The sequence below is a fragment of the Mustela nivalis genome, assembly GCF_964662115.1.
Source record: "Mustela nivalis genome assembly, chromosome: 6".
Lineage (NCBI taxonomy): Eukaryota > Metazoa > Chordata > Mammalia > Carnivora > Mustelidae > Mustela > Mustela nivalis.
In genome coordinates this window covers 14,661,038-14,685,761 of record NC_139025.1, presented here as the reverse complement: position 1 = coordinate 14,685,761, position 24,724 = coordinate 14,661,038, and the positions used below count along the sequence as shown (strand labels likewise).

The following is a 24,724-nucleotide window of genomic DNA, read 5'->3' as shown; positions in this document are numbered from 1 at the left end:
AATATTAAAAAAAAAAAAAAAGAAAGTGTCATCTGTATCCTAACGTAAAACCAGTATATTAAAAAAGTGAACAATGCATGTAATAGAATTTCAGTTACGTTGGAGCTTGAACCGGTACCAGTGAAAGATCTGGATCCACTATTCTCGTCATTTTTACAAGGAATAACTGGAAAAATCAAATGAACACAAAGCTCCGCCTACTACAGAGGTAAACCAAATACTTCAGGCTAGAAACTGTACCGCAGCGTTGTGCTTACTGTAGCAGAGATGCTCGCAAGGAATAGCGCGGGCAGCACTAGGAGCTTAAAGGGGGCGGCAGCTGGCAGAACAGAGGTTCCCGAGCAGATGAAATTTAAATCCCAATCACCATTTGGGAGAGTGACTGTCCCACCTGAGTCTAGGGAGACAGAATCAAGGAATTAAGGCGCTCGTTTTGGTTTTTTGGAGATAAACCAGCCAGCAAAGCAAGTCAGCTTTCCTAAATCGATTTCCCAAATCCATGCGCAGCCCTCTGCCGAAAAGACCTCACGCACCCGGGGGCAGCAAGAAGACGCCCCGCAGGCGGCCGGCCTGCAGCCGAGCACGGCGCAGCTCGGGGCTGGAGAACCAGCGCTGCACCTGAGCGGAGGCCAGCGCCGGGCCCAGCGACACCGCCGGCTGCCGCGGCGCGCGGTGGACGGTCACCTCCACGTTGAGCGGGCTTCTCACCACGCCCCTCGGCACCTGGTTGAAGCAGGGATCCTCGCAGCCGACCCGCGAGAGGCTCCACAGGAGCCCCATGGGCTCCACGCCCGTGAAGTCGCCGCCCACAGCCGGGGCCCTGGCCGGGTCCAAGCCCCCGCGGCCGTCCGCCTCGTAGTGCGCCAGCGAATGGAAGGGGCGGCCTCGGAAGCTGACGGCCGTCGGCCGCAGGGTCGCCCGCTCCCTCGGGCCTAAGCCTTCCACTTGAATGTGCAGGAGCTCGTCGGCCAGCCCAGTCTTAGGCGTGACGGTCAGGGCCGCGGACTTCGGGGAGTGAAGGGTCGATGTGGACATCGACCTCCGGGGCAGGAGGGGGATTCTGGGGGTTCCGAGCACCGCCTGGGCAGCCCTCCACATGACCCCGAGATCCTCGCGGCTTTGGTTCGGACGCGAGACCCGCAGCCGAGCGGCGGCAGGAGGGAGAGTCAGTGGTCTCCAGGCGCGGCTGGCCCGAGCGGGGCGGGGCAGAGCGGGGCGCGGCAGCCCGGGGGTGGGGGCGGGGCAGCCCGCGCGGCACGAGCTGGGCGGGGCCAGGCCGGGCGGGGCCCAGTGCGACGTCCGCTTTTCCCGAGGGCCGGAGGGACCCTTGACGGGTCCCTGGGCCGCCGCTCAGCAAAATGCTGCAAGAAGAAGCGACTTAGGAGGACCCGGGTCGGTCATGCTGTTGGAGTCCTCGTCGTGGGTCGGCTTAAAAGAGGCAGGAGCTCCTCCCCAACCTACTTCTCCACGTAGCCAGGGAGAGAAGCTACTGATCTGACAGAATGCTGGCCGGTCTCTTTCTTGAAAGTCCCTCCCTGGCCACCAGGGGACACAATTCCCTAAACCTGGTTGAAGGAGGCTACGTGTAATAGCCTTTGGCCAAATTCCTTCCGTGAACCTTTTTTTGCCTGGGATTAAGAAAGACTGCCAAGGGGCGCCAGGGTGGCTCAGTGAGTTAAGCCGCTGCCTTTGGCTCGGGTCATGATCTCAGGGTCCAGGGATGGAGCCCCGCATCAGGCTCTCTGCTCAGCAGGGAGCCTGCTTCCTCCTCTCTCTCTCTGCCTGCCTCTCTGCCTACTTGTGATCTCTGTCTGTCAAATAAATAAATAAATCTTAAAAAAGAAAGAAAGACTGCCAAGGTTAAAGCTTAAACGTGTAGATGAGGCAGCGCTACAGATGTATATGCTATGGAAATAATCGTTATTGTCTTGGGGCCTGGCCCAAGTATGAAAAATGTGGTTTTTTATGCAGAAAAAAATTACATCGTGAGTGTCCTTGTTTTCAAGGAAAAGCCCCAGGGCTCACAAAATAAAACCATATTTTTTTACATTCATACAAATATTTGCATGTACATGCATATAAAATGGTTCTGGAAGGATATACTCCAAGTTGGTAACTGTAATGAGCCCTGCGAGAAGCCTGGAACTGGGTAATAAGTTAAGAGGGTTAAATTTAATCTGACTGTCATGTCCAACCTCAGAATGCAAGAACAAGTCCAAAGTTCTGGAACCCAGCACCTCTGAGAATCTCAGAGTTGGAAGACACCCAAAAGGCCCTTATGCCCTCTCTCTTAAGTTGGAATCCCCACTTAGATTTTGTAGGATTCATTACTTTTCCCATTGAAATTTAACTGTTAGGTGTTTTTGGTTTTTTTAAATTTTTTAAAAAAGATTTTATTTGTCAGAGACAGAGACAGAGAGAGAGCAGCACAAGCAGGGAGAGCAGCAAGCGAGCCAAACCAGGCATCCTGTTCAGCAATGAGCCTGATGTGGGACCTGATCCCAGGATCTTGGGAGCATGACCTCAGCCAAAGGCAGAAGCTTAAAGGAGTGAGACACACAGGCGTCCCTAAATGTTATGTTTTTAAAAAGATAAATAGATAAAATTTTAAAAGATTTCTAAATATTTTATTTATTTATTTATTTGACAGAGATCACAAGTAGGCAGAAAGGCAGGCAGAGAGAGAGTAGGAAGCAGGCTCCCTGCTGAGCAGACATCCCTATGTGCTGCTCCATCCCAGGATCCTGGAATCATGACCTGAGCCAAAGGCAGAGGCTTTAACCCATTAGTCACCCCAGCGCCCCAGGGGATACAGAACTCTTAGCAATACAGATGCTCAGTCTTCAAAACCAGAATACACATCAAAGCTAGACCAGCAATTAAGAGTTGGGCAGGTACTTCTCACCTTTCTCCTATTTCAGGTTAGGATTGATCCTATAGATAAGATCAGGGTTAAGCCTATATGGTAGGGAAAGTTCAGGGAGAAAGGGGTGGCAGTGAAGAAAGGAGGGTTCCAAAGTCTGGGAATCCAATAGGACCTGACCAGAGCTAAGATAATTATTTTGTTGCCAAAAGTTTCCTATGTGCTTTGGAAAACCCCATACATGTTCTATGAATTAATTTTTTAAAGATTTTATTTATTTATTTGACAGACAGAGACACAGCGAGGGAGGGAACACAAGCAGCGGGAGGGGGAGAGGGAGAGGCAGGCTTCCTGCGAAGCAGGGAACCCAACGTGGGGCTCCATCCCAGGACCCTGGGATCATGACCAGAGCCAAGGCAGACACTTAACAACAGAGCCACCCAGGCGCCCCTATGAATTAGATTTTTATGCATAGTATCTGGTCTACAATTACTACAATGTTATATTTTACTGGTCTGGGCAGATTCTTCATCACTGAGATGTTTACGGAAAAAAGTTTGAATTTGCTGCCAGGCATCTACCTGTGCCCTTGACTGAGCCTTTGGCTCACCTCCATGGACTATTGCTTGGCCTAACACTCTATGTACAGAAGCTCTGCAAGGAGGAAAGTAAGGGGGATCAATACAATGACCAGTTCCTGGGTAGCAGATTATCTGGGGCCTGTCTTTCCCATGGGCTTGTAACCGTTCAGAGGCTATCTGAGCATAGACGGGACTCTTCCAGTTTTGATCATCCATGCCAACAATGAACAGGAAGGGCCCCTGGGCCCTTTCCACTGGAATAATACTTGGGTGATTGGGTTCCTCCAGTGGGTTGTCCCAAACATCCATAATATGCAAATGTCCCGACTCATTAATTGTACATCTCCCTGGGTCACTGCCAAGACTGGGAATAATCATATCCTTGTAATGCAGAGAAGTTATTGTGTTGGCCACACAGGTATTGATAAGGACCGTGGCTGTGATGCCCTTCAAGAAAGAGGCCATTGAGAGACACAGGTCACCTCCTTTGGAGAAGCCAAGAAGCCCAACATTCGGGCCTTTCACCTGAAGAAAAGAAACAGAACAAGCCCAAAATTTGTAACTGGAGGACATAAATGGTGTCTTTTATATTCTCCTGGTAGCTTTCTTAAGTGTCATTCACTTTCCTTCCTTATGCAGCAACCCACAAAGCTCAACTGTGTCTTGTAAGAAGCAAATCAATTGATTTCCTAGTACGCAGGCCTTCCACTAATATTCATGGCGACTGGGTCAAGAGTACACACTGAGACCCATACACCCCATATCTAAGTGTTTAAAAGTTACAAATCAAATCAACAAACTCTTCAAATATATTTTTGGCTCCCACCTTCATAAATATACCTCCATAATGGAAAGTCTGAAAGCTTGGGAGTCCTTGAAGTTCTGTACTGGGATGGGGCCTGGCGGAGAGCCAGTCCAGTCCTCCATCCCTGGCCCACCTTCCTTCTTTTCCTGCCCCTAGGTCCATCATGCACCTTGAGAGGCCTGGAAGCAGGATCAGTGCTATTTGGCAAAGATTCTTGGGCTCCAGATCACAATAGCATGGGGTTGTGCGGGTGTGTGTGTGTGTATGTGTAAGGGACACGAATTCCAGGTGAATACATTCCCTGGGTCCCTTGGACTCCTCACCCTGTGCAAGGCCAGAGTGTGGCCTTCTGAAACAAAAGGCCCAGGACAGAAGCCCTTCTTGCCTACGTCTCAGGGCAGAACGTCTCTTGTATACTGGTCTCTTCTTCCCTAGGGCCTTATCTCCTCTAATAAACCAATAATCACAGTTCAAGATTATCTAGGTTTTAGCAACTCAGCTAAGAGACCATTCCCTGGATTCTGGCGGAGTTAGAGTACCCTACAGAGCTGACAGAACATTTTATTACTTAACAGTAGAAGATTTGGGTTTAAGTGTATATAGTTGAAGAGTATGTATTCCATTTACAATCATACCAAAATGTTTTGATTATTTTTTCCAGTCTCAGATAAAACTCTCTCTCTAAAAACATAATACCATCATCACACTTAACAAAACTAATGATTCCTTAATATCATCAAATATACTCCCTTTTCAAATGTCCTAAAATGTCTCTTAATAGTCAAATGTTTTCTGCTATACATTTAGAATAGCCTTATACATGAAAAAAGCTGAATCTCAGAGAAAGCAGTTGCCTTATTCAGGATTATAAGGCCATGTGGTGGTAGATGGAGAATCAGAATGTAAGGTTACTAACATTGTAGTAGAGCCCTTTGAATTATGGTCAAGAATTAAAGGGAAATAAACAGTTGAGTCATAAGAGATTGGAAAAAGATGGGTAGAAACAAAAAGAATAATCCTAGTAACTTTTGAAGGAACTTTGGTGTCTCACGACATCTTTCTATGCCCCTGTGTCCTGGTAGGGTTTTTGAATCCAGTCCTGTGTCTGCTCTACTCCCTCTCCTCTGCATCCAGGCAAGCAGCAGAACCCACCTGGGGATGCTGCAGCATGAAGTTCACAGCTTCTTCAAAGTACTCCAGGTGCAAAGCTTCCAAATTCTCAGGGAGGTCTTCAAATCTGAAGTAAGCCAAAGCAAGCACAGCGAAACCATGTCCAGCCAGGAGGCTGGCCCTATATTCACAAAGGCCACCACCAGTTCCAAACAGATCGATGATCCCAGGGAAGGGTCCTGCACCTAGAAAGCACCACAAATCGTAAGGAGCTTTAGACTCTCAAAAGACTGAGTTTCAGACCTTGGCAGCCAGCAAAGAGAAGTTTCTGAAGCAGGTAAGGTTCAGGGTGGGGGAGTGGGTGGGAAAAGGACCCTTTTAAAAATTTTGCTTTATTTTTTTCTTTTAGTAACCTTCAGGGAGAAAGGAAGGGGAACACAATGTTTTATTTCCTCCAGAATTTTTCACATATTATTTTTTTTAAGATTTTATTTATTTGAAATACAGCAATCACAAGCAGGCAGAGGCAGGCAGGGGCGGGGTGGGGGGCTGGGGGGGAAGCAGGCTTCCTGTTAAGCAGGGAGCCTGATGAGGTGCTCAGTCCCAGAACCTTGGAATATGACCTGAGCAGAAGGCAGAGGCTTTAACCCACTGAGCCAACCAGGCACTCCGTCACATATTTTCTTATGTAGATATACCAAATTTGAAATAGCATATGCTGAAATGTAGATTTCCCACAATATTTTTTGAAAAAAAGAAATCTATTTGAGAATTACTGGAGAGCTGTAAAATGCTTTACAAACGTAAGAGTTTATTAGATATACTCCCCATGTTCTTGCACTCTCCAGTCCAGCCTTAGATAAAACCATCCCTAAATATGCTGTTCTTTTTGGCTCTTGAAAGTGGTATACACTATTGTCCTCCCCTCTTTAGTTTATATGACCTGGCTGACCCCTCAGTTTCCAAACCTACATTTAGATCTCCTTTCCCAGAAGGCAGAAGTAGACGTCCTAGGTCTCCCTCCAGGCTGAGTTGAGTGAATAGCATTTTTTTTTTTTTCCAGATAGTATTTTATACGTTCCCACTAGCACCCTGGGCCTTTACTTTCTCTATCACAGCACTTGCCACATCTGCAAGTGCAAGTATAGTCACATGGCTCCTTTATGAGGCTCTAAGTACAGTGAGGGCCGTGTCTGACTTTGATATCTATTCCGCCCCAGTATGTAGCATGTCCTTGACTTAATACATATTTGTTAAATGATTGAATTCTTTTACATTATTTACAAAAGCCTTTTTATTAAAAGATTTTATTTATTCGTTTGACAGAGAGAGACCCAAGAGAGGAAACACAAGCATGGGGAGTGGGAGAGGGAGAAGCAGGCTTCCCACTGAGCAGGGAGCCCAATGCGGGTTGATCCCAACACCCTGGGATCATGACCTGAGCTGAAGGCAGAGGCTTAACTGACTGAGCCACCAAGGCGCCCCTACAAAAGATTTTGAGACAGAGAACAATTTTTAATGGACCACATAGTAGACATTGAAATAGTTAATGGAAGATTGACTTTACTGGAATATCAGATGCCCTGATGGGTGGTGAAAGGTTTTTGGGTGGAGATTCTCTTTAATTCTTTTTTAAGCTTTTATTTATTTCAGAGAGTGAGTGAGGACTCATTCAAGGGAACAGGGGAAGGGGCAGAGTGAGAGGGAAAGATTCTCAAGCAGGTGTCTTGAGATCATGACCTGAGGTTATGACCTGAGCTGAAATCAGAGCTGGTCACTTAACTAAAGGAACCACCAGGAGATTCTTTTTTTATTTTAAGATCCATTTATTTATTTATTTATTTATTTATTTATTTTACAGAGAGAGAGAAATCACAAGTAGGCTGGCGGGGGGGGGGGGTGCGGTGAGGAAGCAGGCTCCCCGCTGAGCAGAGAGCCCTACATGGGGCTCCATCCCAGGACCATGAGATCATGACCTGAACCTAAGGCAGAGTCTTAACCCACTGAGCCATCCAGCCCCCCCCCCCAGGGGGCGATTGATATTGAATCAGTTGGTGCAATTTATTGAGCTCCTACTGTATCTCTGGGCAAACCTCTAGGAATATGCACATAGAGAGTTGTGTTAAATCTTACTGCAGTGGCAGGAGTTCACAGTTGAGTGTGCAGCCTCTAGTTAAGGTTGTGAATTGCTGATGTGCTGTAAGAATAAAGCAGGGCCTCCTGTTTTGGAGAATGACGGAATTGTTTACGGATTCTGTGAGATGCGGCAACTCCAGCATTTCTATATAGGAGGCGTTTCAGTCGGGAATCTGATTCTAAGAGTTGGGTCAGGGGTCTTGTTTCCACGCTCATTTTACGTAGTAAGCGCCTTTTACTTAGACTAGGGTTTCTCAACCCCAGCACTACAGACATTTTGAGCATGAATTTTCTTTGTTGTGTGGACTGCCCTGTGCACTGTGGACGTTTAAAAACATCTCTGGCCCCTATCCACTAGAAACCAGTAACATCCCCTTCCACCCCTTCCGTTGTGACAAAAATGTCTCCAGATACTGCCAAATGCCCCTGGGGGTGGGGAAAAGGCATCCCACATGATACTCATGGACAGGGATGCCTGCCTGGCTTAGTCATTAAGCATGTATCTTCAGTTCAGGTCATGATCCCAGAGTCCTGGGGATCAACCCCTGCATCAGGCTCCCTGCTCAGCTTGGAGCCTGCTTCTCACTAACCCTCTGCTGGCTGCTCCCCCTGTTTGTGCACTCTGTCAAATAATAAAATAAAATAAAATAATTTTTTTTTAAGTTTTTAAGAATCACTGACAGGTGCTTGGGAGGCTCAGTCGGTTAAGGGTCGTGGGATTGGCTCCCACGTCTTTGGCATCCCTTGCCCAGCATAGTCCTCTTCTCCCTCTGCCACTCCCTGCTGTTTCTGTGCACTCTCTCTCTCTCTCTCAAATAAATAAATAAAATCTTAAAAAAAAAAATCACTGACAGACTGTTCATGATGGAAGAAGGTGGCCATCGGTTTGTTTTTTTAGGATTGGGGAGCGCCACCTCTACCTGTGGCGTTTAGCTTCCTTGGAAAGAGGCCAAGATAACTCTCGATAAGTCATTACCTAATACTGGTATCTGAACACAACCGCCTGCTGGCACTTGAAATATGCACTTTCTGAGCATGTTGAATGCACATTTTAGCGTACAGCTAAGGAGTGGCAGTGACTCTAGGAAGTGCCATGAAACTTAAAGAGGAAAAAAAAAAAACTATCCAGAAACCATGATAGACTCTGGAGTGTGCAGACGAGTTTAGGAAAATTCCTCAATCACGTGGTTCCCCGGGCCAGCCAAGTGGCCGCCCTAGGTCCCGGGACTCCCCCCACCCCGGTTCTCCAGAACAGCCTGGGACTCGGGGCGCTCACCTGGGGGCAGGAAGAGCGTGGCGCGCAACCCGCCCGCGCGCACCGGCTCCCGCCGCACGCCCGGCCGCAGGAACTCGCGCTCGTGCACCGTCCGGCCCAGGACACGACCCGCGTCGGGCTCGTGGCCGTCGAGCACCTCCAGCTCCACGGCGAAGGGCGTCTGCACGTCCCGCTTCAGGAGCCGCACCAGGGGCTGCTCGGCTTCCAGGGCCCAGAGCAGCCCCATGGGCTCGAGCCCCACGAAGCTGCCGCCCAGCGCGGGCGCGCGCTCCAGGTCCAGGAGGCCGCCGGCGTCGGCTTCGTACCGCGCGTGGGCCCGGAAGAGCGCGCCCTTCTCGTCGCGCAGGGACGCGCGCAGCGTGACGGGCTGTCGCGGGGCCAGGCCGTGCACGGCGATGCGCACGGGCTCGTCCCAGCTGCAGCGGCCGGCGGGCTCCAGGATCCAGGTCGCAGGCATCCTGATTTCCGCTGAACTGAGGATTGCAGGCTTCAGAGAGCTCAGAGTTCAGTCACGTGTTTATCCAGGCTTCTCTCCACCTACCTGGGAAGCAGTTGCAGTTGGAACCTTTGCGCATCGCATGTTGGACGCACGTGGGACACCCTCAGCCGCTGTGTGAGGTCTCCTAGTGTTTGTGCAAATCCACTAGTGTCTGGTCGGAAGAAAGTAGCTGCTAAATTAGGAGTTCATTATTGATTCTGCAGTCCGGCGCAGTAAGTGTGGAACAGAGGCACAAAGAAGACTGAGCTGGGGGAAACGAGAACCTGGAGCTGTAGAAAGCATCCCCGGTGACTGTAATTCAGATGGCAGTGGAGAAACAGCCTGCTCCTTCCTTTGCCTCAGTCCTTTACAGAGCCTTTCTCCCAGAGTCAAGGGTACCAAGGGTGCTTCCAGAGCAGGTAGATGTTGATGGAGTGAGATTTACCTGAATTCCAGTCTGATCCTGCTCCTTAATATCCTGCTGATCCTTATTTAGCAAAATGTGTAATTAAGGCTCTGAATTCAGCCTCTTTGTCTGTAAAAGGCATATTGGGATGAATATGTGGGTGACCCTATGTAGAAACACTGCACGGATCAAATTGTATAGCAAGTGCTCAGTAAGAGATTTGCTTTTCTTGAGATCTGTTTATTTAGAGAGAGCACTCGGACATAACAGGGGAAGGGGCAGGCAGAGGGAGAGGGAGTAGCATGCTTCTTGGGGAGATGTGAGGCTTGATCCCAGAACTTTGGGATCAGGACCCCAGCTGAAGGCAGACCCTTAACTGACTGAGTCACCCATGTGCCCCTGGAGTTTTACTTTTAAATTCACAGATCTGGTCACTGACAGTCTCCGTGTTGTTGAGTTGTGTCAGAGTTCTGGCAGGGAACAAGTGGCACTTCCCAACTGCATAATTTGTGGAGAGTTTCAAAAGAGGACTATTTCCAGAGTCATTGGCAAGGTTAAAACACAAACAAGGTTGGGTGCAGAACCTTGGGCCCAGAAGGCTCAAGGGCAGAGGGTTGCCTGGCAGGATGGTTTAGCCAGGGTGGTGGGAGGAAGGCAATCCAAGGTGAATTAGGAGGAGTAGGGAGAGAATGAATACCTTGACCTCACTCTCCTCTCGCCCTTCACGTTTGTTTTTTTAATTAAGATTTTATTTATTTATTTGACAGACAGAGATCCCAAGTAGGCAGAAAGAGAGAAGCAGGCTCTGAAGCCAGGGAAGCAGGCTCCTTGCTGAGCAGAGAGCTGGACCTGATTTGGGGCTTGATCCCAGGATCCTGGGATCATGATCCAAGCTGAAACATTAGCTTTAACCCACTGAGCCACCCAGGTGCCCCTCCCCCTTCACATTTTTGCCAGTGCCTTTCATTAGCTAAACCCAACCATTCAGCTCAGCCTACTGGTTGGAGCACATAGAAGATGCCCAGGGAGTGGAAGCTCAACACATAGTTATAAACTGAACAAAAAGAAGCCAGACTAGGTCCCAGATCTCAGAGTGCAGTGCGTTTGGAGCTCTCTACCCCTGAAGTAACTTCTGTGGAGTATTTTAAATACCTGTTGTTTAAAGTGTTGCAGGCTGTGGCCCCTGGGTGGCTCAATTGGTTAAACATCTGCCTTCATCTCCTGTCATGATCCTGGTGGTGCTGGGATCAAGCTCTGGGTTGGTCTCTCTGCTCAGCAGGGTGTTTGCTTCTCCCTCTCCCTCTTGGTGTTCTTTCTCTCTCAAGTAAATAAATAAAAAAATAAAATCTCTTTTAAGAAATAAAAAATAAAGTGTTGCTGGCTGGGGTGCCTGGGTGGCTCAGTGGGTTAAGCCTCTGCCTTCGGCTCAGGTCATGGTCCCAGGGTCCTGTGATTGAGCTCTGCGTCGGGCTCCCTGCTTGATGGGGAGCTTGCTTTCCCTCTCTCTCTGCCTGCCTCTCTGCCTAGTTGTGATCTCTCTTTGTCAAATAAATTAAAAAAACAAAAACAAAAACATGTTGCTGGCTGTGCTCAATCCAGGAACACTCAGCTTACAAAGAATTTACCTGGCCTGCTGCGGCCACCAGCACAACTGACATTGGCACTCAGGGGCGCCTGGGTGGCTTAGTAGGTTAAGTGTCTGGCTCTTGATTTCAGGTCAGGTCATAATATTAGGGTTATGAGATCAATCCCCACATCAGGCTCCATGCTGGGTGTGGAGCCTGCTTGAGATCCTCCCTCTCCCTCTGCTGCCCACCCAAAGGAGAGAGAGAGGGAAGGAAAATAAATTTTTTTTTTAAGATTTTATGTATTTGACAGACAGCAAGAGAGGGAACACAAGCAGGGGGAGTGGGAGAGGGAGAAGCAAGCTTCCTGCTGAGCAGGGATCCCGATGTGGGGTTCGATCCCAGGACCGTGGGATCATGACCTGAGCCGAACGCAGATGCCTAAGGACTGAGTCAGCCAGGTGCCCCCAAAAGAAAGAAACTTAAAAAGTGAAATCTGCACTTAGGTTTCAGAAAGGCCAAGAAAAAGGTGATTTCTACCTCTCCCTTCCCTGTTACTTAGGTTGCTGTGAAGAGGCACAGAAATGGCTCCCAGGCACATGAGGGAAAAGCAGCAAAGAAGGAGACCTGGGAGTCCTGGGATCAACCCCCACAGCGGGCTCCCTGCTGTGGGGAAGCCTGCTCTTCTCTCTCCCCTGCTTGAGCGTGCTCTTTATGTCTCTGTCAGATGAATGAATAAAATCTTAAAAAAAAAAAAAAGGTGGCTGGTGGGGAGGAGGCCTGGGTTAGGCCATTCAAAAATGCCTTCTTGTAGGGAATTCTGCACTTAGGAACTCCATGGAAGAAATAAGTACTTTACAGGTCAGCTGACAGGGTGGGTTACTCATAATCTGAAAAAGAGTTGGCTGCTGTAAGAAAGGGGGGTGGTTTCCTACAAATTCTAATATTTGCCTAGTGACTTGTTGAAGTAGCTGTAGCTTAATACCGGAAATGTGTCTTACTATCTCCAATATTTTAGGGGTAGGAAATTTATGGATAGTCTTTGCCTGATGTAGGGTAGAATTTCTCAGGTTACCCCCTACATAATTACACTCCCAGAAAGGTTTCCGTCTGGGCTGGCGCCTGACCTCTTCCATGTATAATAGCCCACTGACTTTTTGTTATTAACTCAGTAGGGAAAGGCTAAACTTCAGAAATTTTACTTCATTATCACCTATCAGCATGCCATCAATGTGAGTAATGTCACTATCCCAGTTAGGCTTAGGACACCTGTTTAAATATCACCTTAACAGATTATGTCAAATATTAGAGAGTTGAAATACTTTGGAGGCAAAACCGTAAAGGTAAATCACTGGCCTCCAAGTGACCTCAAACTGTTGTTGATGTCTAAAATGTAAAAACAAACAAACAAACACACTGGGATTAAAAGACAACACCCCAGGGCGCCTGGGTGGCTCAGTGGGTTAAGCCGCTGCCTTCGGTTCAGGTCATGATCTCAGGGTCCTGGGATTGAGTCCTGCATTGGGCTCTCTGCTCAGCAGGGGGCCTGCTTCCCTTCCTCTCTCTCTGTGATCTCTTCCCTTCTTCTCTCCTACTGTGATCTCTCTCTGTCAAATAAATAAATAAAATCTTAAAAAAAAAAAAAAAAAAGACAACACCCCAGGGGCATCTGGGTAGATCAGTAGGCTAAGCATCTGCCTTCAGTTCAGGGCATGATCCCAGTGGCATCGTGGGATCAGCCTACATCCCATCAGGCTCCTTGCTCAGCACGGTTCCTGGTTCTTCCTCTCCCTCTGCTTGCCCTTCCCCTTGCTTGTGCTCTTTCTCTCACCATCTCTCCCCCCGCCCCCGCCCTCTGTCAAATAAATAAATAAAATCTTAAAAAAAAAAAATCATCCTTGATTGTTATCCTTTTACTGACCTTGATAGGGCATTGTTTTCTTTCTTTTTTTTTTTTTTTTAAGATTTTATTTATTTATTTGACAGAGAGATACAGCGAGGCAGGGAACACAAGCAGGGGAGTGGGAGACAGAGAAGCATCCCCAGGTCCCCAGGATCACGACCTGAGCTGAAGGCAGACATCCAACTACTGAGCCATCCCAGCGCCCCAGGGATGATTTTTTTTTTTTTTTAAAGATTTGATTTATTTAATGGCACAAGTAGGCAGAGCTGCAGACAGAGGGAGAGGGAGAAGCAGACCCCCTGCTGAGCGGGGAGCCCACTTGGTTGGCTTGCTCAATTCCAGAATCCTGGGATCATGACCTGAACCAAAGGCAGATGCTTAACCAACTGAGCCACCCAGGCACCCCCCAGTCAGGGATGATTTAGAAAGATCTTCCCATAGGAAAACAGTTACAGATCCATTGCATTAGTTTCCTGTAATCCTCAATTGACATCTGAGATCCATCTACTTTTCCAGTAACCCAACTGAGAGTTGAGGGGGAAAGGCTGAAAGTGGGGATGGGGGCACCTGGGTGGCTCAGTGGGTTAAGCCTCTACCTTCCACTCAGGTTATGATCTCAAGGTCCTGGGATCAAGTCCCACATCAGGCTTTCTGCTCAGCGGGGAGCCTGCTTCTCTCTCTCTCTCTGCCTGCCTCTCTGTCTACTTGTGATCTCTGTCAAATAAATAAATAAAATATTTAAAAAAGAAAGAAAGAAAGTGGGGATGGATTCCCAGTTACTCCAATATCAGCTATGATTTCACTCATGATCTAGCCTGGTACTGTTTCCTGTTGACAGTTATGGTGGGACAAGAGAGCTCCACCTTTCCATTTTTTAGCAGCCAGTATACATCCCATTTGAGTAAAGTCCTTTCTTCAAGACAGCAATAACTTAATTGCAATTATACTCTCATGGTTGCGTAGTATTCTATCAATGTTCACTTTCTGACTTTGATGTTTGTAGTATAGTTATGTAAGGTGCTAGCATTAAGAAAAGGGAAGGAGTGGGGTGCCTGGGTGGCTCAGTCAGTTAAGCATCTGCCTTAGGCTCAGGTCCTGATCCCCAAGTCCTGGGATGGAGCTCCGCATCTGGCTCTGCTCAGCGGGGAGCCTGCTTCTCTCTCTGGGGCACCTGGGTGGCTCAGTGGGTTAAATCCTCTGCCTTCCGCTCAGGTCATGATCCCAGGCTCTTGGGATTGAGCCCCACATCAGGCTCTCTTCTTGGCAGGGAACCTGCTTCCCCCTCTGTCTGTCTGCCTCTCTGCCTACTTGTGATCTCTCTGTCAAATAAATAAATAAAATCTTAAAAAAAAAGGGGGGGGGGAATGGCATAGGGAACCCTGTGCAAGTTTTACAACATTGCTGTGGGTCTAAAATTATTTCAAAATAAAAGGTTTATTAAACAAAACAAAACAAATAAAATAAAACAGTATTAGGGAGTGATAAAACCATCAAAAAGGATACCTTTGATCTTCTGTCCCACTTGTGGAATTAGTAAAATCTGCCAACCTCAGACCCTTCTTCCTCCATATCCTTGAACATTTAGTCTTTCCCATTTAATTGAGGTTTCCAAGAATTTGCATTATCTCTGATCCTGTATCTAAATCCCCTGAAATACTTGAATATTTCCCTTGTCCAAAGCATCTGGACTCAGGCATATGATTTCTCCAGAGGAATCTGATACCGTAACAGGTCTAGAGAGAAAGGACATGGGGGCCACATGTCTCTCTCCCTTTGAGGGGTCTCCTCCTTAGTCTTTAAGGAAAAGTTCTCTGTATTCAGAGAGATTAAATGGCAAGCATAGTTTTCAAAGTAGCTACTTGCTGTCTGGATACAAAAACAGCTTTATTCTTAGCCTGGTCAGCCTGCTCATGGCTCAGTTCCCAGAACTTTGAATTACAAAAGTTATTTATGCAAACAAAAGCCCAGGGCCAGACTGCTTGGGGAGGGGGGAGGAATTCTACCAAACATTTAAAGAAGAACTAATTCCTATTCTCCTGAAACTGTTCCAAAAAATAGAAATGGTAGGAAAACTTTCAAACTCATTTTATGAGGCCAGCATTACCTTGATCCCAAAACCAGACAAGGATCCCATCAATAAAGAGAACTACAGACCAATATCCTTGATGAACACAGATGCAAAAATTCTCACCAAAATACTAGCCAATAGGATTCAATAGTACATTAAAAGAATTATTCACCACGACCAAGTGGGATTTATTCCAGGGCTGCAAGTTTGGTTCAACATCCCCAAATCAATCAATGTGATACAACACATTAATAAAAGAAAGAACAAGAACCATATAATACTCTCAATAGATGCTGAAAAAGCATTTGACAAAGTACAGCATCCCTTCCTGATCAAAACTCTTCAAAGTGTAGGGATAGAGGGCACATACCTCAATATCATCAAAGCCATCTATGAAAAACCCACCGCAAATATCATTCTCAATGGAGAAAAACTGAAAGCTTTTTTGCTAAGGTCAGGAACACGGCAGCGATGTCCATTATCACCACTGCTATTCAACATAGTACTAGAAGTCCTAGCCTCAGCAATCAGACAACAAAAGGAAATTAAAGACATCCAAATCAGCAAAGAAGAAGTCAAACTATCACTCTTCGCAGATGACATGATACTATATGTGGAAAACCCAAAAGACTCCACTCCAAAACTGCTAGAACTTATACAGGAATTCAGTAAAGTGTCAGGATATAAAATCAATGCACAGAAATCAGTTGCATTTCTCTATACCAACAACAAGACAGAAGAAAGAGAAATTAAGGAGTCAATCCCATTTACAATTGCACCCAAAACTATAAGATACCTAGGAATAAACCTAACCAAAGAGGCCAAGAATCTATAAGAAATTGAGGAAGACACAAAGAAATGGGAAAATGTTCCATGCTCCTGGATTGGAAAAATAAATATTGTGAAAATGGCTATGCTACCTAAAGCAATCTACACATTTAATGCAATTCCTATCAAAATACCATCCATTTTTTTCAAAGAAATGGAACAAATAATCCTAAAATTTATATGGAACCAGAAAAGACCTCGAATAGCCAAAGGAATATTGAAAAAGAAAGCCAAAGTTGGTGGCATCACAATTCCGGACTTCAAGCTCTATTACAAAGCTGTCATCATCATCAAGACAGCACAAAAACAGACACATAGATCAATGAAACAGAATAGAGAGCCCAGAAATAGACCCTCAACTCTATGGTCAACTAATCTTCAACAAAGCAGGAAAGAATGTCCAATGGAAAAAAGACAGCTTCTTCAATAAATGGTGTTGGGAAAATTGGATGGCCACATGCAGAAAAATGAAATTGGACCATTTCCTTACACCACACATGAAAATAGACTCAAAATGGATGAAGGACCTCAATGTGAGAAAGGAATCAATCAAAATCCTTGAGGAGAACACAGGCAGCAACCTCTTCGACCTCAGCCACACCAACATCTTCCTAGGAACATTGCCAAAGGCAAGGGAAGCAAGGGCAAGAATGAACTATTGGGATTTTATCAAGATCAGAAGCTTTTGCACAGTAAAGGAAACAGTTAACAAAACCAAAAGACAACTGACAGAATGGGAGAAGATATTTACAAATGGCATATCAGATAAAGGGCTAGTGTCCAAAATCTATAAAGAACTTAGCAAACTCAACACCCAAAGAACAAATAATCCTATCAAGAAAAGGGCAGAAGACATGAACAGACATTTCTTTCTTTCTTTTTTTTTTTTTTTTAAGATTATTTATTTATTTATTTGAGAGAGAGACAGTGAGAGAGAACATGAGCGAGGAGGTCAGAGGGAGAAGCAGACTCCCCATGGAGCTGGGAGCCTGATGCGGGACTCGATCCCGGGACTCCAGGATCATGACCTGAGCTAAAGGCAGTTGTCCAACCAACTGAGCCACCCAGGCGCCCATGAACAGAACTTTCTGCAAAGAAGACATCCAGATGGCCAAAAGACACATGAAAAAGTGCTCCATATCACTCAGCATCAGGGAAAAACAAATCAAAACCACAATGAGATATCACCTCACACCAGTCAGGATGGCTAAAATTAACAAGTCAGGAAATGACAGATGCCGGCGAGGTTGCAGAGAAAGGGGAACCTTCCTACACTGTTGGTAGGAATGCAAGCTGGTGCAACCACTCTGGAAAACAGCATGGAGGTTTCTCAAAATGTTGAAAATAGAACTACCCTATGACAGAAATTGCACTACTGGGTATTTACCCTAAAGATACAAACGTAGTGATCCGAAGGGGCACGTGCACCCGAATGTTTATAGCAGCGATGTCTACAATAGCCAAACTATGGAAAGAACCTAGATGTCCATCAATAGATGAATGGATAAAGAAGATGTGGTATATATAAACAATGGAATACTATGAAGCCATCAAAAGAAATGAAATCTTGCCATTTGCAATGACGTGGATGGAACTAGAGGGTATCGTGCTTAGCGAAATAAGTCAATCGGAGAAAGACAACTATCATATGATCTCCTTGATATGAGCAAGTGGAGATGCAACATGGGGGGTTAAGGGAGTAGGAGAAGAATAAATGAAACAAGATGGGATTGGGGGGGAGACAAACCATAAGTGATCTTAATCTCACAAAACAAGCTGAGGGTTGCTGGGGGGAGGGAGGTTGGACGAAGGGGTTGGGGTTATGGACATTGGGGAGGGTATGTGCTATGGTGAGAGCTGTGAAGTGTGAACCTGGCGATTCACAGACCTGTACCCCTGGGAATAAAAATATATTATATGTTTATTTTAAAAAATCATTACACAAAAAAGTTATTTATGGTGAGTGTTTGCCAAGAGTGTTGCCCTAGTGGTGGCTGTTATGGGGAATTTGAGAGATTAACTTTTCCAGGTGCTACATCACTTACTGTTGTAATTTTATTAAATTACTAGTAAGCAATGACCATATAGTTTTAACAAAGAAACAGTTCTATGGACAGAACAAAATACTGGCTCACAGAAATACATTATTTAAAGGATTTTATTTTTTAAAGATTTTTATTTATTTGAGAGTGAAAGAGCATGTGAGAGTCCGAGCAGGGGGAGTGGGAGAGGGAGAAGCAGGCTCCCCTTGGGCAGGGAGCCTGAAGTGGGACTCTATCCCAGGAACTGGGATCATGACCTGAGCCAAAGGCAGAAGATGAACTGACTAAGCCAGCCAGGAGCCCTTAAAGGATTTTAAAGTAATCTCTACACCCAATATCAGGCTCGAACTTACAGCCCCAAGAGTTGCATGCTCTACCTACTGAGCTCTCCAGGGACCCCACAGAAATACGTTTTCTATTTGCCCAGTTCTCTGGCTATTCACCACTAACAACATCCATGCCCTGTAGTAGCTCTGCTTCTAACTTTTGAAGAGCAGGATGCCAATCTTTGAGAAAATAGGAATGCCAGCTTCTTTGCATTTTAGTGAAAAGCAGATCATTTGGGCAACTGGGGCAGCCTGCCCCAGGCTGATTCAGACGGCTTCTTTAATCATTCCTGATTGCTTCTGTTGTAATTCTCCAAGACCGCCGTTGTTCTCCAAGGATCATGGGAATCTTCATAATCTCATCAAACACAGAAACAGCGTGTAACTCTTGGAACATCGTATTCAGAGGTAAGTGCTCCCTGTGAGACCTCCTCTCCTCCAATTTGGCCTGGTCAGTCTGAATGTCCTTTGCCTTTATCCTATGATCCTAGTAGCCAACATAGATTTTTCCAGAAGTCTCGTTGTATATTATAGTGAGAGCTGGATTTCTGCTGAATCATTGTGTCTCTTCTCTATAGTGTGTGTCTATTCATTGGCCCTTGGAAGCTGCCTTCTTTTACCTTTATTACTGGGTAAGTTTGAGGTGATCTATGGAGGACTACATAAATTTGCCTTTTAACATCCTGAGAAAACAAGAGACTCTGGTCTGGGGAGAGACTTGCTGAATGCTCCCTGTCTGTTCTGATTTCTTGAAAACCCAGGAAAAACAGCCAGAAGACCATGCTCTCATGCCCTCATCTTTTTCCCTAAACTTTAAACTCTAAATCTTCTCCCCAGATAGACTTTCTTCTCATCAAATCACAGTTTTTTATTGTAATATTGTTCCTATCAGTCAGTCTCAGGTCCTGCTAACTGGGATTGTCTTTCTTGCCTAATGTCCTATCAGTGTTTCTTCCAGCAACACAAACTAATTCTGGCCTACCCAATGGACTACTTAGATTTAGACTACGTGGCATTGTTTCCACTGGTGGTCCTTTGCATCTTGACTGTGGTCTCTAATTAGAACATCTAGAGTCTCTACCATAGGACCTTGAACTTGTCTAGGAGGTGATGATATCTTTGGATAAACTGAATGGCATTTGCTCGGTCTTAGAAGAATGTCTTATGCTCAAATCATGAAGAATAGCATGTAAAAACTTGGACCCACCAGCAAGAATTACTAGGAACTAGTAGAAACACCCATATTGACTTGTAATATACAGTGACTATGGAATATTTACTTTAACCAGTGCCAAACCTCATACAGTTCCTGGTTTGTGTTCCCTCTCTCGCTGTGCCTCTCTCTCTGTCAAATAAATAAATAAAATCTTAAAAAAAGAAAAAAAAAGAATTGGACACGTAACTGACTCAGCCACCCAGGCGCCCCATGTTTCTATCTTTATTTTTTTTTAATATTTTATTTATTTATTTGTGAGAGAGAGCGAGAGAGCGAAAGAGTGAGTGCAGCAGGCAGAATGGCAGGCAGAGGGAGAAGCAGGCTTCCCTGCCAAGCAAGGAGCCCAATGTGGCACTCGATCCTAAGATGCTGGGATCATGACCTGAGCCAAAGGCAGCCTCTTAACCAACCGAGCCACCCAGGCGTCCCTGTTTGTATCTTTAAACAGCATATTTTTTACTTTTACCAATTTTTGAATCTTACATAAAACATTTTTTTTACTTGATCGAAGTTAAGTTTTTATTTAGCTAAAGGCAAATCTCACGAGTGTATTCTACTTAAAAGAAAAACATCTTTATGTAGTATGATTTTATTTATATACCATACAACTCACCTATTTAAAGTGTACAATTCGGTGGTTTTAGCATCTTCACAAGGATATGCAACTACCACCACTACTAATTCAAGAACAATCTTATCCCCCCAAAGAGAAACCCTGTACCCACTTTCTCCACATCCTCACCAACACTTGATTTTATCTCTCTCTCTTTTTTTTTTTAAGTAGGCTTCACGCCTGACATGGGGCTCCATCTTACAACCCCAAGATCAGGAGTTACATGCTCGACCTACTGGGCCATCCATTTATCCCTCTTTTTCATTATAGCAATTCTAGTGGTGAGAAGTGGTATCTCATTGTGGCTTTAATTTGGATTTTTCTGATGATACTGAGCATCTTCTCATGTGCTTATCAGCAATTTGTATATTTTCTTTGGGGAAAGAACTATTCAGAAGCCTTGCCATTTAAATGCCCTCTGCCTGAAGTTTGACTCACTCCCTCATCCTCAGTCATGTATCTGCTCAAAGACTACCTATTCAAATACGTCTTCCTTCACCAGTCTATTTAAAATATCACCTCTCTCGTCATGCTCTAATCTTATTTTTTTTAATTCTTTACAGAATTTATCATTTTATTTTCTTGCTTCCCAACTAGAATAAATGCTCTTGATATCAAAGATTTTGCTATCTTTGTTCATCTTTGCCAGGAACTTAGAACATTGCCTGCCACGTAGCAGCGTTTCAGTACATATTTTTTGAGTAAAATTGAATGACTGAAGGCAACAACAGAAAATAAAAGCTTTTCTGTTTCTTTTGGAGTTTTTTTTCAAGAAGGTACTCAGCAGATTTATTTCACTTTGACAAAGTAAATGCTATATAATTAATACCTAATATAAATCCATGTTGAATATACATAGGAGATACAGAGTTTAAACATATTGGTTAAACAGATTTTAATTTTCAGTGAGATTTTATTTCATTATTCATTGATGACAAATTCTTAAAACAAGGTTTAACTGTCATAATTCTGTTAGTTTATACATTTACTTTATACCCTGTACATATACCTACTTTCACTTGAGGTTAAAGTGTCCATTTCTTACTCTCTGACAGGAAATCAATACTATATATGATTTAAACCCATTTTTTAGAGCAGAAAATTGAACATACTAGGAAAATCAGCCTGATACATTTTGTTCTTTACTGGAATGTATAGTCCATTTATGTTTAATGTAATTACTGATCTATCTGTTTGAGTTTAAAGTATTATATATTTTCTACCCTGCTTATTCTGTATTTTTTTATGTTATTTTAGCTTTTCAAAAATTATTCGGGGTGCCTGGGTGGCTTAGTAGGTTAAGCCTCCGCCTTCAGCTCAGGTCATGATCCCAGGGTCCTGGGATTGAGCCCCGCGTTGGGCTCTCTGCTCATCAGGGAGCCTGCTTACCCCTCTCTCTCTCTGCCTGCCTCTCTGGCCACTTGTGATCTTTCTCTTTGTCAAATAAATAAATAAAAATCTTTTTAAAAAATAAATAAAAATAAATATTATTCAGGGTGCCTAGGTGGCTCAGTTTGTTAAATGATGACTCTTGATTTTAGGTCAGTTCATGATCTCGAGGGTGTGGGGTCAAGCCCCACATCAAGCTCTGTGCTCAGCGTGGCGTCTGGTTGAGAATCTCTCTCCCTTTCCCTCTACCCCTCCCCCCACTCACATCTGTGCTCTCTTTCTCTAATTAAATAATAAATAAAAACTTCATATAAAAATTATTCCAGGGGTACCTGGGTGGCTCAGTGGGTTAAAGCCTCTGCTTTTGGCGTGGGTCGTGATCCCAGGGTCCTGGAATTGAGCCCCGCATCAGGCTGCTCCTGCTGAGCAGGAGGCCTGCTTCTCTTTCTCTTTATCTCTGCCTGCTTCTCTGCCTACTTGTGATCGCTGTCTGCCAAATAAATAAATAAAGTCTTTAAAAAAAACTCTAAAAATTATTCCATTTAACTCCTGTATTACCTTATGGTAATAACTCTTGATTTATTAACATTAGATAAAAATATTTTTACCACCTTGTGAAAAATGCAATGAATGATCTTAGAACAATTCTACTCCACTTATTTCCTTCCTACATATGCAATTTAATTCTATGTGTATTTTAAACTACATAGTATATTATTTGCAAATATTTATTGGGGCACCTAGGTGGCTCAGTTGGTGAAGAGTGCCTTTGGCTCAGGTCATGATCCTGGGGTCCTGGGATCGAGCCCCATATTGGGCTCCCTGCTTCTCCCTCTCCCTGCCCAATCCCTCTCTCTCTCTCAAATAAATAATAAAATCTTAAAAATATATTTGTTTAACCATAAAAGACTCTTAATCTCACAAAACAAACTGAGGGTTAGCAGGGGGAGGAGGGTAGGGAGGGGGTGGTGGGGTTATGGACATTGGGGAGGGTATGTGCTATGGTGAGTGCTGTGAAGTGTGTAAATCTGGCGATTCACAGACCTGTACTCCTGGGGCTAATAATACATTATATGTTTATTTAAAAAATTATTTAAAAAATATATATATATGTATTTGTTTAGACTTATCTACATATTTAGCCTCTTCATTATATTCCATTTCTTCCTTCATCTATGTGCTCTCCCCTGGAATTATTTTCCTTGTGCTTGAAGAATACTCTAGTTTTTCCTTTATTGCAGATATGCTATATTATCTCAATTTATATTTTTCTGAAAATGACTTAATTCTGATTTCATTAACTTTTTTCAATAACCTTTATGAAATATAAATGCTTTCATACTTAAGCATCTCTTCTTCTAGTATAGGCTTCTAGGTTGTCACATATTTTCTGTCAACGCTTTGAAGGTATCATTCCAGTGGTTTCCCATTTCCATTATTGCTGTGTTTAAGTCCGTTGTTAGATTTAGTGTTGTTCCTTTGAAGGTTGTCTTTTTTCTGTGGCTGCTGGCAAGGCTTTTTAATCTTTAGCTTTCTTTGCAGCAGTGTTCCTACAGAACAAACAATTCTGTGGACAGATTGCAAAGATCACTGCAACAGTAACTCCCATCTCAGATGCTCTTCTGGGAATCTTGCAATTCCCTTATCAGGAGGTTAAGAGTCCACTTTCCTTGCACCTTTTTGTGTTTACCTCAAACAAGAGAGTACAGTTGAAGCGATGCTATGTGACTTCCAAAGCTAGGTCATAAAAAAATGCCATCCTGGGCACCTGGGTGGCTCAGTGGGTTAAGCTGCTGCCTTCCGCTCAGGTCATGATCTCAGGGTCCTGGGATCGAGTCCCGCATCGGGCTCTCTGCTCAGCAGGGAGCCTGCTTCCTCCTCTCTCTCTGCCTGCCTCTCTGCCTACTTGTGATATCTCTCTGTCAAATAAATAATAAAATCTTTAAAAAAAAAATGCCATCCTTTCTTGGGACGTTCATTCTTGAAAGTCAGATACCATGCTTTGAGAAAACTCAAGCAGTCTCTGGACACGCTCATATACGCAGGAATCACAGTTGCCTTTAGGACTAGGTGGCAGGTGGAAGCTGGAAGGACTTCTAGGAGACTTAGTGAAAGCCTAAAGGACCCCATGGAGGTTATTATTGAGGGCCTACAGGAAAGCAATAAAAACTTACTGGAAGCTGAAGGCAACACTGACACTTGGCAGTAAAGTGAAAAATGGAAAATAGACCTAAATGAATTCAATAATCTGGCTGAGGGGATTTCCCAGCAGAATACTGATAGTGCCATCTGGCTTCTGCTGCTGCCTATGATAAAAATGCAAGAGAAAGGGTTAAAGAATGAACTCTTATATGTGAAGGAACCAGGACTTGTCAAGTTCGACAATAATACTATTTCTCTTTCCCAGCCTCCCCGTAGGGTAAACTAGTCTTTAATTACGACAGGACCCGGCACCTGGGTGGCTCAGTGGGTTAAAGCCTCTGCCTTTGGCTCGGGTCATGATCTCAGGGTCCTGGGATCAAGCCCTGCGTGTGCTCTCTGCTCAGCAGGAAGCCTGCTTCCTCCTCTCTCTCTCTGCCTGACTCTCTGCCTACTTGTGATCTCCCTCTGTCAAATAAATAAATAAAATCTTAAAAAAAAAATTAATTAAGACAGGACCTCAGACCAAAGTCAAATCCAGGGTGGGTCTATGGGGGGGGGGGGTCCTTTGTGAAGACCTCAGAAAGATTCAAGGTTGTACTTCATAGAACATTTCCAACCGAGCAAAGGCCCCTCTGAAGATTTTAAGGTGTCCCCAGAAGATCCTATTAAATAATAGATTCAAAGAATATATTTTTTTAAAGATCTTATTTATTTATTTGACAAAGAGAGACAGCAAGAGCAGGAACACCAGCAGGGGGAATCAGAGAAGGGAAGCAAGCTTCCCCGAAGGCAGACGCTTAATGACAGCCACCCAGGTGCCCCTCAAATAGACTTACAGTGGTGTGTTTTATGTAATAAAGTGAACCTCACTAAGGTTTTTAGAAAACCCACATAGTTCTTAAGAGAATTGTTCTGGTAGCACTACAAATTTGAACTAAATACAAAGAGTGCAGAGAACAGAACTTTGGACTCCTAAT

At 44.7% G+C, this 24,724-nt stretch overlaps 1 pseudogene across 1 annotated transcript; it reads right to left on the bottom strand.

Annotated features, from left to right (window-relative positions):
• Positions 1–3,363: 3,363 nt before the first annotated feature.
• LOC309868074 (acyl-coenzyme A thioesterase 6 pseudogene) lies at positions 3,364–9,465 on the bottom strand (annotated as a pseudogene). The gene is made up of 3 exons (XR_014316701.1): positions 8,772–9,465; positions 5,402–5,604; positions 3,364–3,969 (listed from the first exon to the last, which is right to left on the bottom strand). The product of XR_014316701.1 is annotated as an acyl-coenzyme A thioesterase 6 pseudogene (transcript).
• Between the last annotated feature and the right edge of the window lie 15,259 nt (positions 9,466–24,724).